General features: G+C 50.7%; 1 non-coding gene across 1 annotated transcript; it reads left to right on the plus strand.

Annotated features, from left to right (window-relative positions):
• Positions 1 to 1051: 1051 nt before the first annotated feature.
• LOC121281654 lies at positions 1052 to 1186 on the plus strand. The gene has a single exon (XR_005943906.1). It is a non-coding gene; the product is annotated as a U11 spliceosomal RNA (small nuclear RNA).
• The last annotated feature ends 7006 nt before the right edge of the window (positions 1187 to 8192 follow it).

Raw genomic sequence — 8192 nt, forward strand, 5'->3', positions numbered from 1 at the left:
TCCCGCTGACGTGTTCTGATGAACCAACTGGCGGGGATGATTCCAGTCTTTATAATGATACGCAGATGTAATACAATGAGGCTCCTGACTTCCAACAGCAGGAAATGTGGCCCAGCATTTACGGGCAGAGCAGACGATTGCAAACTAGCTTCACAACATCATGAAACAGATTTTTGGCCTTCTCACCATATTGTCCTCCCACGCCAAACACGCCCGACACCAGCAGGCACAGAAAATTCCATCCATGGCCCCAAAAGGGAAGAAGGTCGCTGCATCCAAATTCAGTGACCCCTCCCTGGAATGCTGTCAAAACCCTCTGCCCTCGTGATGGCCAGAGGAGATCCAACAAGCTCGCCACTCCAGTTTGGCAGGTGGTCAGTGCCAACGCAGCACAGAAAAGGTCAGACACCCAGTGCAGAAAGAGGATTAATTACCTCATCAGTGCGGCCAGGGTAAGTCAACTATCTCATCACACTCAACTCATACACTCCGAAGCTCATCACATATCCACTGGAATGTCACTCACTGCCACCTCAAGGGGCATCACCACTCACATTCGCACACACGCCTTCATGCATCCATCTGGCTTCTTTTCCCTACGGTTTGTGTCCTCTTCCCCTCTTTGGGTGCACTCACCACCCACACATGGTGGGCATCCTTATCATTCACCCAGGCATGTGTCCTGCTCACAGTCTACATCTGTCCTTATGCAGGACAAGCTCACATTCAATCAAAGGGAGAGGTCTCAAAATCAGGGATGGAGTGGCCGAAATCAAGGTCCTCAACTCCCTACTGGAATCGATCCATTGAGCTAGCCAGAGAGGATGCGGACTGTGCCTGTGATGATGGTGGTGTGGGCGGCGAACAACCAAGTGAAGATCCTGTACCAGCTCATCCCTCAGACAACCACACCATGAGTGCATTGTCCTGTTTTAGAGTTGCCGGTCATGACTAATTATCTCACCTTTCTTTTATAGGCACCTCTGGAAAGTGCCCAAGGATATCCACAAACTAGGCCCTCAGATCCAGACCAGATGACACCTCAGAAGACATACAGCTTTTCTGCTGTAAATGGCACATGGACGAGGCACTTGCGCTTTATCCGTGCGGAATCGATATCAAGAGATTTCGGAAGCACAATTTTTGTTTCTTGGAGCTGCTGGTGATCGTTTGTCTCGGCGCTCCGAAAAAAAAAAGGCTTGGCCTAAATAGCCAAGTGGTTATGGTACTGGGTTTGTAACCCCAAGATCAAGAGTTCAAATCTCACAATGGCAAACTATGAAACAATGTAACTTCATCTGAAACAGATGGAAACGGGTTTGTACTCGAAAGAGTTTCAAGCCCACTGAGGATGGTGGAGCAGCTCCTGGCTCTCATAGGCTGCCACTGTCACTGGGATGCTGAAGATACAGTTGAAGAGGCAGCACCTTCTGATGTCTGATGCCAGGACTCCCTCCTCCAGTTAGCACCTTATCTCCGCAAGGACACAAATGCTCCCGAGGCTTCATCATCCTTCAGTGAATCAGGACAACAAGAGCCTGATGTGTAACTGTTCACTCTCACATTGAGGTGCATGGTTGAAATGAGAGGAATAGCAACACTGATGTTACTATTAGCCCATGATGGAGGACACTTGTCCGAGAGGGTACTCGCTGCATCGTGTCATCCATCTTGTGGAACCTGATGGCTAGAGGGCCTCTCGTGCACGCCTGCCTCATCTGGCCTGTGCTATGGCCTCCTTCCTTGCAGCCTCAGTTTCCTCAAACTCAATGCCCTCATCCCCTTTGATGTCCTCCTCATCGGAGGAGACATGCGGCTCCTCCATGTCGGCATCTGGCATGTCCTCCCCACTTTGCAGCACCAGGTTGTGCAGTATGCAGCAAGCCATGATGATCAGTGAGACTCTCCAAGGATTGTACTGGAGTGCTCTGTCAGGCCTGTCCAGGCATTGGAATTGCATCTTTAAGATCCCTATGGTGTGCTCCACCAATATTCAGCTAGCAGCATGAGTCTTGTTGTACTTTCTCTCTGCAGCAGTCTGAGGCCACCACACATACGTCATCAGCCACATCCTTTGCACATACCCTTTGTCACCGAGGAGCCAACCCTGGATCCTGTGTGGTCCCTCAAAGGTGTCCAGGATCTGCAATCTACTCAAGATGTATGAGTTGTGGACACTTCCTGGGAATCTGGCGCAAACTTGCATGATTAGTTTCTTATGGTCGGAGACCAGTTGTACATTGAGCAAGTGATAGCCTTTCATGTCTATGCATAGGAGTGCCTGAAGCCAAGGAGCTTTTATAGCCACATGAGTGCAGCTGATGCCACCCTGCACTTGTAGGTATCCAGGAATCTCAGCAAAGCCCAGTGCTCTGGGTTCCTGGCTTGCTTGATCTCTGTTGAAGTTGATGTAATTGTGGGCCTTGACAAAAAGGGTGTCTGTCACCTCATGAATGCATTATGCACAGACGCTTGAGCGATCCCACAGAGGTCCCAGGTAGAGCTGAGGAAGGAGCCACTGCAGTAGAAGTTGAGTGCAGCTGTTACTTTCAGAGCCACTGGAAATGAATGTCCTCCCAGTCCCCATGGTGCCAATTCCTGGAGAATGTGGAAAATGTGAGTCATCAGACACCTGGACATGCGGAAGGATTGGTTCTCGTTGGTTCTCACTCATCTGCAGATAAGACAGGAGAGCTCTGTACACCCTCAGTCTTGCGAGCCACCTACACACTACATTTCTGTGAGCCTCATCCTCTGTGTCTGGAAGGGGCCCTGCTGGCCCTTGGTCTTGAGGGTTTTGGTCCTCCCTTTGGCGAGCCAGGTACCTCTGGCAAATCTTCCTCTTCTTATCTCCTGCCTATATGTAATTATGTGGGTAGCGATAAATCCAGGTTCCATTTTCCTGATGGTCTCCGCTCTCTGGTATCAATGAGAAACAAGCAAGATTCAGCATTAACCTCCAAAGGTACTCCTTCTGTCAATGACTCATCAGTGAATGTGGATTCAAGGGCTTTGGTCCCATGTCGGCAACTACTTGTCCCAGAAATGATGGCCAGTGGGGGGTGCATTTCAAGGTGCTCCTCCCATCTTTATATGACCAACTACTATGACATTGCTTTGGCCAGGCACTTGGATGTGCTGCTTTCAGCCCAGATGCTAGGATCCTCATTCATTGCACTCTAATACTACATTCTTTGGAATAAACATGAGGGAGAATGTTTAGTCAGGAAATGAGATTATTTGAGGGGAGCCTGAGGCTTCTCTTCTGTGAACTGCCCAGTGACATAACTCTAACAGGCTTCTGAAGCTTGTCCAGTCACCCAATTGCTCTGTAGCTCATTATCACCCTGGGGAATTTCCACGCTACAAGCAAGGGGTTAAAACAAGGAGATCGATTACTGACACTTTGTGGGGTTAGTCTTGCCTAGATGCGCATCATAACTTCACTGTCCTGATTCCCTGCATTGTCATTGAAAGGCTCCTAACATGTCTCAGCTGTGCCTCTATCCTCTTTTGGGACTGCACAGTTCAGTTGAGTACCCCTTTATTCAGCACCCCAGTGCTTGCACCTGCCCTCCAATTGGCCCTCAGAACCCTCGCCAGTAGACTATAACCTCATTTTAATTTTGTACTCGGCCATCGCTGCAGGTTGGAAGATGGTGGTGCTCAGCTCCTATTACCAGACCAGCTTGGGCCCTCCCTGTATGGATATCAAAATCCCACCCATTGTCCCAGAAGAGCTTAATGTTCAGGTTTCCCACCCTCCAAGACCTCTCAATCCTCTCGTGTATTCCTTAATCTCATCGTGATTGTGGTGGATCTGCTTCTTCTTAGGCAGTCCCTCAGGGTCTTGCTTCCATGCTAAGAATGAGTCCAATGTGTGACCTACATTCTCTGTCACAGGTGGGGCAGATGGTGCTAGGGGGAATTGGTGAGTGGAGTGCCTGGGTTGCCAATTACTCCTTTTACTGTCAATGCTTGGCTTAAGCTAGCCCTTGGTGACAAGACTCAAGGTGTTCAGCTCCTTCCCGGATGCTTTTCCCCCACTTTGGGCGGTCTTGGGCGAGTGATTGCAGATGTCGCTGGGGATGTTGCACTTTCTCAAGGAGGCTTTGAGGGTGTCCATGAAGAGTTTCTTCTGCCCTCCTAGGACTCGCTTGCCATGTTGAAGCTCTAAATAGAGAGCTTGTTTTGGGAGTCTTGTGTCAGACATGTGGATAATGTGGCCTGCCCAGTGGAGCTGATCGAGTGTTGTCAATGCTTCAATGATGGGAATGTTGGCCTGAGCGAGAACACTGACATTGGTGCGCCTATCCTGCCAATGGATTTGCAGGATCTTGCAGAGGCAGCTCTGGGGGTAGTTCTCCAGAGTTTTGAGGTGCCTGCTGTACATAGACCATGTCTCTGAGCCATGTAGGTGGGCAGGTATCACTACTGCTCTGTAGACCATGAGCTTAGTGCTGGGTTTGAGGTCCTGGTCTTCAAACACTCTCTTTCTCAGGCGGCCGAAGGCTGTGCTGGTAAACTGAAAGCGGTGTTGAACCTTGTCGTCAATGTCTGCCCTTTTTGACAATAGGCTCCCAAGGTATGGGAAGTGGTCCATGTTATCCAAGGCCTCGTCGTGGATTTTGATAACCAGGGGGCAGTGCGGTGTGGAGGGCGCAGGTTGGTAGAGGACCTTTATCTTAAGGATGTTTAGTGTAAGGCCTATGCTCTCATACGCCTCGGTGAAGGCGTTGACAATGGCTTGGATCCCGGCCTCCGAGTGTGCGCAGACGGAAGTATCGTCTGTATACTGTAGCTCAATGGCAGAGGATGGGGCGACCTTGGATTGGGCCTGCAGGCGGCGGAGGCTGAACAGGTCCCTGCTTGTTCTGTAGTTTAACTCCGCAGCAGTGAGAAGCTTGCTGAGGGTAGGATGGAACATCACAGCGAGGAAGATCGAGAAGAGCGCTGATGCGATGACACAGCCGTGCTTGCCCCGGTCCAAATGTGGATTGGGTCTGTGGTGGATCTGTTGGGCAGGATCACGGTTAGCATGTTGTTGTGGAGCAGGCTGAGGATGGGGACAAACTTTTGGGGGCAGCCAAAATGGAGGAGGATGCTCCACAATCCTTTGTGGTTGACAGTGTTGAAGGCTTTGTAAGATTAAAGAAGGCCATGTACAAGGGTTGGTGCTGTTCCCTGCATTTCTCTTGTAGTTGCCATGCGGTGAAGATCATCCCCATTGTGCCCCTTAGTGGGTGGAATCCATATTGCGACTCTGGGGGGAGACCTTCAGCCACAGGGAGAAGGCAATTGAGGAGGATTCTTGCGATGACCTTCCCTGTGGCCGACAGCAGGGAGATTCCTCTATAGTTATCGCAGTTGGACTTGTCGCCTTTCTTGAAGGTGGCCACAATTACAGCATCTCTGAGATCTCTTGGCATGCCCTCCTCCTTCCAGATAAGGGAGATGAGGCCATGTATTCGTGACAATAGTATTTCTCTACCGTGCTTTAGTGCTTGTGGTGGATATCCATTTGTTAGCCCCTGAGTATTTTGAGGTAGATGTGCCTATGCCCCGTGTAGATCTCACCCCTCTCCATTTTGAGGCGACTTGCACAGTTACACATATACCCCCTCAGGCACCCTCAGATACCCCCACAGTGCCTTTTCCCCATCTGTTGGCTGCAGGTGCCTCCCTGACTGAGTGTGCCAACTGCAGCCCAGTATGATACCAGAAACCACATGGACTGAGGTGTGTGATGTTATGACAATGCCACGTGCACAACATGTTGAGCATGACTGAGACTGGACAGACATGCCCTTCTCCCTCCCGGGTCTGAGACAAGGACAGTCTTTGTAAACTGAAGCGCTTCTTTACACAGCGCTCCTCCTATTCTGGCCCCAAGTGGCTTATGTCATTTTGCAACATACATTCTCCTATCTCCTTTCTCAATGACTGTCTCCATCTCCGACTTACCCCACGTGGATTTCAACTGAAATTCCACCCCTCATGTTTCAAACCCACCCAGGATTACAGGTATCTCCGGGACATAAAACGTTTCTCGGACTGCTGTTCCCGTCACATTCTGAGATCCACACTCAGTGCCATGCGCCGCCATATGAACACACTCGGGCTCACTTCTTTGGGCAGGAGTCCTCTCCCCACTCAACGGATCCTTTCACCCACCTCCAATATTCTCCCTCCACCTGGACCCCTCCCTCTGGATTCTGACCTTCTCTTGATCTTTTCATTGAGAACTGTCGGCGTGACATTAGTTGTCTCAATTTCTCTGCTCCTCTCACCCATTCTAATCTCTCTTTGAACTTACTGCACTCCATTCTCTCAGGTCCAACCCTGACATTGTCATCAAATCCACTGACAAGGGTGGTGCTGTTGTTGTCTGGAGCACTGACCTCTACCTCGCGGAGGCTGAGCATCTACTCGCAGACACTTCCTCCTACCTCTCCCTGGACCATGACCCCAGCACTGAACATCAAGCCATTGTTTCCAGGACTGTCACTGACCTCATCTCCTCTGGGTATCTTCCTCCCACAGCTTCCAACCTGACAGTCGCCCAGCCTCGGACAGCCCGCGTCTACCTCCTACCCAAAATCCACAAACAGAACTGTCCCGGTAGACCGATCGTCTCAGCTTGCTCCTGCCCCACAGAACTCATTTCTCGTTATCTTGACTCCCTTCTCTCTCCCCTTGTCCAGTCCCTTCCCACCTACATCCATGATTCCTCTGACACCTTACATCACATCAACAATTTCCAGTTCCCTGGCCCCAACCGCTTCCTCTTCACCATTGATGTCCAATTCCTCTACACCTCCATCCCCCACCAGGATGGTCTGAGGGCCCTTAGCTTCTTCCTCGAACAGAGGCCCGAACAATCCCCATCCACCAATACTCTCCTCCATCTGGCTGAACTTGTTCTCACACTGAACAATTTCTCCTTCAACTCCTCTCACTTCTTCCAAATAAAAGGTGTGGTATATGGGTATCTGCATGGGCCCCAGATATGCCTGTCTCTTTATGGGGTATGTGGAACATTCCTTGTTCCAGTCCTACTGCGGCCCCCTTCCACAACTCTTTCTCCGGTACATCGATGATTACTTCAGTGATGCTTCATGCTCTCGTCGGGACTTGGAAAAATTTATTAATTTTGCTTCCAATCTCCACCCCTCCATCATTTTCACGTGGTCCATCTCTGACACTTCCCTTCCCTTCCTTGACCTCTCTGTCTCAATCTCTGGTGATAGACTGTCCACCAATATCCATTACAAACCTACCGACTCCCACAGCTACCTCGACTACAGCTCCTCACACCCCGCTTCCTGTAAGGACTCCATCCCATTCTCTCAGTTCCTTCGCCTCTGTCGCATCTGTTCCGATGATGCTACCTTCAAAAACAGTTCTTCTGACATGTCCTCCTTCTTCCTTAACCGAGGTTTTCCACCCACGGTTGTTGACAGGGCCCTCAACCGTGTCCGGCCCATCTCCCGCACATCCGCCCTCACGCCTTCTCCTCCCTCCCAGAAACATGATAGGGTCCCCCTTGTCTTCACTTATCACCCCACCAGCCTCCGCATTCAAAGGATCATCCTCTGCCATTTCCGCCAACTCCAGCATGATGCCACCACCAAACACATCTTCCCTTCACCCCCCCTATCGGCATTCCGTAGGGATTGTTCCCTCCGGGACACCCTGGTCCACTCCTCCATCACCCCCTACTCCTCAACCCCCTCCTATGGCACCACCCCATGCCCACGCAAAAGATGTAACACCTGCCCCTTCACTTCCTCTCTCCTCACCATCCAAGGGCCCAAACACTCCTTTCAAGTGAAGCAGCATTTCACTTGCATTTCCCCCAACTTAGTCTACTGCATTCGTTGCTCCCAATGCGGTCTCCTCTACATTGGAGAGACCAAACGTAAACTGGGCGACCGCTTTGCAGAACACCTGCGGTCTGTCCACAAGAATGACCCAAACCTCCCTTTCGCTTGCCATTTTAACACTCCACCCTGCTCTCTTGCCCACATGTCTGTCCTTGGCTTGCTGCATTGTTCCAGTGAAGCCCAACGCAAACGGAGGAACAACACCTCATCTTCCGACTAGGCACTTTACAGCCTTCCGGACTGAATATTGAATTCAACAACTTTAGGTCTTGAGCTCCCTCCTCCATCCCCACCCCCTTTCTGTTT

Source organism: Carcharodon carcharias, chromosome 8 (assembly GCF_017639515.1).
Source record: "Carcharodon carcharias isolate sCarCar2 chromosome 8, sCarCar2.pri, whole genome shotgun sequence".
Lineage (NCBI taxonomy): Eukaryota > Metazoa > Chordata > Chondrichthyes > Lamniformes > Lamnidae > Carcharodon > Carcharodon carcharias.